The sequence below is a fragment of the Triticum dicoccoides genome, chromosome 4B (genome assembly GCF_002162155.2).
Source record: "Triticum dicoccoides isolate Atlit2015 ecotype Zavitan chromosome 4B, WEW_v2.0, whole genome shotgun sequence".
In the NCBI taxonomy this organism is placed as follows: domain Eukaryota; kingdom Viridiplantae; phylum Streptophyta; class Magnoliopsida; order Poales; family Poaceae; genus Triticum; species Triticum dicoccoides.
Genome location: NC_041387.1, coordinates 12,141,933 through 12,145,777, shown reverse-complemented (window position 1 = coordinate 12,145,777; position 3,845 = coordinate 12,141,933). Strand labels below are relative to the sequence as shown.

Sequence of the window (3,845 nt, the reverse complement as noted above, 5' to 3'; positions counted from 1 at the left end):
CATGGCCTTCTTGTCGCAATCCACTGATAGCACTGCATGCCATAGGACCAATGGCTTAGCTTTGGAATTCAAACATTCACAAAAATCTATTAACTGAACATAAATTTTGTCTAAGTGCTTATAGACAGAAAAATGAGTTTGATGTTTTCCAACGTGTCGTGCAAGTGGGGAAGCAAATATGTTACACATGATTTTCAAATGACATCACAACTACAATAAATACGATGTTTCAATGCAAACTAAATGGGAAAACATTCATACACTCAATATAATGGCTAAAAAAATAAGAGTAACACAATGCCTAAACCATCATCTCAACATTTTCCAACTAGGTAAATCAGATCATCACATCAAACTATTGGTGAACCACAAGATCAATTACTATTGTTGACCATGTTTCTCTAGCGTACTAGATAACAGTTGCCGATCCAAGCAATGTTCTGAGCATGGTAAGTGGTCACACATATTTGTTTTTGTATGGTAAGCAGTATTATCTATGTGCATTTTATTACAATTTAGGAAAATAAATATTTTTGGTTGCACTTTCTGTCAAAAATAATGTGACAACATAATAGTTTTCTAGTTTAGCTCAACTAATCTGCACGATTTTGATATGATACATGGGTGACCTACTCAATGTATCTTCTTAGAAGTGACACTCCTACTTTATATGCTATTCTTAAGAGTAGATAGTTTTAACTACTAACAAACTCAATGAGATTAAAGATGAATAATCCTTGAATAATTTCAGTACAACTTCTCTGTTTTTGGAATTGTATTACTCATGCCACCATAGAAAACAGGTATGGTGCAATTGTATAATTTCTCTAATTGGAAGGACTAGAAATTTAAGATAGTTTAGAAAAAATTTAAATATAATTTGGTCATATCACTAAAAAAGAATATATTATAGAGTTAATTCTTATGACTAGGATTTTACAATTTTTATGATACACAATTAAATTATGTCCATAAATGCACCCATCAAACAAATACATAGTGGGGTCTACATTACATTGGAGTGATAATTACTCTTATTAAGCTCGATTACCCATATATATCGTATGCATGATATTGAACTCTAGACTTCCGCATTAATTATTAAATTTGTAAAAACAAATGTATATAGAATGCAGAGGACATCTTCGAATGCAATTGGGTGATAAATTGATCGAAAATAGAAGCAGTTCCTATCATAGATTAAAATAGCCCGTGAAATAGCCGTGATAGCTGCGCTATAGCTGCCCGGGAGTCTCACCGCTATGCTATGGTTGTTGCCGTGAAAACCTACACATATCCCTCTACATGGCTCAAAAATCAGCAAGACCCTCCAGAAATCATCTCTCCCACCAGAAAATTTTCCGATATTTGCCGCTATTGCCCGCTACAGCGGCCGCTATAGCTGCTGGGAGAGGCCGCCGCGAAATCGTTTCTCCCGCGATTTTAATTCATGGTTCCCATAGAAAAACACATCTTCTTGCTTAATTATTTGGAATACATGACCATGTCTGGAGCATACTAAACACAATCAACACAATTATTGAAATCATCTCATAACTCCCGTGCTAACCTATCCACGTCCATTCCCCTCCCCCACTAGCCATTCGATCTGATGGATGTATGGTTAGATTGGATCCCATTAGTTCGGGCGAGGAACCGACACCACTATGTATGGATCCTGCGCTCCCCCTCCTAACTCATGTGTCGATCCACCTCAGTTCTGCTACCTGCCCCGCTGGCCATCCAATCAAAAGGATGAACGGTTAGATGAGATCTGGATCCCACACCCCCACTTAACTCATGTGCCGATCCATCTCCCCTCTGCTACCCCACTGCCCACTTGCCATCCGATCGAGCGGATGAATGGTTAGATGGGATCCAGCTGGTTTAGGCTGGGGACCCTACTCTTTAGATTTTCTCAAAGCCCAAGTTCAAAATAGTGTGCGCATGATGTGCATCTGTATGTGATTTCATAAAATCATCCTAAAAATATAGGATCTCACATGCTTCCCAATTAAAGGAATAAATATCCTTTCAGTGTATCTTGAAGATTCAGGAGTAAAAGTACTCCTTAAAAACAATTGTACATGCAAAAATAGAATTAGGACTTCGGTTGAGTAGTGAGTGTACTGATGACGGGCAGATCCATATCGAGGCCGATGAGCTCAAGGAGCTTGAAGCCATCCATGTCTGGCATGCGCACATCGGTGATGACCAGGTGGAACTGCTCCTTCCCCGCCCTGAGCATCTTCAGCGCCGTCTTGGCATCCATCACCATCGTTGCTGCATAGCAGTGAGCATTATTCAGAGAAACAAAAAGGCTCCAATTCTAATGGACCATGGCGAAGTGGAGAGATCAAGAGACTCACGCTGGTACTTCCAGCGGCGCAGGAGGACCTATAGTACCTTGAGGTAGGCATGGTCGTCTTCCACCGTGAGCACGCGCAACCCCTCCGGGAACTTGTCCTCCGCCGCATCCTCCATCATCTGCCTTTGGTCCCCACCCATCGCGGCCATGTTTTCCCAACTTTTTCCCACCTTCCAAAGCAAACACCATCAAGAAAACACCGATTAAGAAACAACAGGGACTAAACCTTGCAGCAATATACTCCGTAAGAACACAACCCAAAAACATCTATTAGATATTTAGATAGATCTCACCTTTCCCACCTCCTTCAGTGGCTTCCTCGCTGCAGGCAGAACAGAACTGCAGAACTGCAGATTTTAGAGGAGAGCAGGACTGCAGTGGCGACAAGGGCTGGAGGATGGACTATTTGTAGGTGGAGATGGGTCGAGGGAAGGAGTGGAAGTCTTGGGGTCCAGAGGTCAAACACTTTCTACTTCATAATTTCTCCAGCTACTGTATTTGTTTTGGCGATGTCTGCTTGCGCCATCGGCCCATGGTTCCTACCAATAGAGGAAAGCAAAACCTTGGGTTGTGTTGCTATTTTTTTGCTTTTGTTTTGTTGTTTTCTTACCAAATGTTAGAGTACGAAGATATCATCTGAATTACAAAGGAGAGTAGTCAGTATCTTTCTTTGTTTTGGTGTCTTTACTTCCTTTGACCGGGAATGGAGAGAGAGTGGCTTCATCGTCTCGACGGTGAAAATATGGTCCCTACGAAATATCTTTAAAAAGAAGAGAGAAAGAACTACATAGATCGAAGGTGCGGATTTCTCGTGGTCCAGGCAATGGATATCCATAGTTTCTGCCGTTTTTATTTTCTTTCCCCTGCATCAAATTTTCCTTTTTATTTCAATTGCGTTCTCAAATGTTAACATGTTTGTTCGTGGCATGGCCCATGACCCAGTCTATGTTCTTGCTTTTGTTTTTTTGTGTTCTCACCTAATGTTGGAGCTACATGATATATATCAATTGTATTCAAAAAGGGCTTTCGCGTTGTTCAGGTCTATCTCAGATTAATGCATTCACCAGGTCATATCTCAAATGAATGCCTTCACACCAACTATCAAGAATTTGTTCTGATGCACCGAAAGTGTATGCTCATTATCTCACTAATTGCATCACGCTGTCATATTATATAAACTAATAGATGTTTCGCTTAATGAGTGAGGCATTTGGAGCCCAGGGCCAATAAGCCCATTTTTTAAACAAATTAAGAAATTTTGTTTAAAAGTTTTAATAAATTTTGAACGTTCACGAGTAAATTTTCTCATGTGTAATACACACATTTGGAAGCCCCATGTACAATTTTGAGACTATTCTAGGTTTAGGAAGTTTGATTTGTAAGGATTTTTGCGACTTAAATTATGTGTGGTGGGTGGCACCAAGGGTCCATCATTGCAAACTCTTGGAAACTTTTAAAAAAAAGTGACACGGGTCGC

At 40.2% G+C, this 3,845-nt stretch overlaps 1 pseudogene; it reads right to left on the bottom strand.

Moving 5' to 3' along the window:
• Positions 1-2,101: 2,101 nt before the first annotated feature.
• Positions 2,102-2,517, bottom strand: LOC119292420 (annotated as a pseudogene).
• Between the last annotated feature and the right edge of the window lie 1,328 nt (positions 2,518-3,845).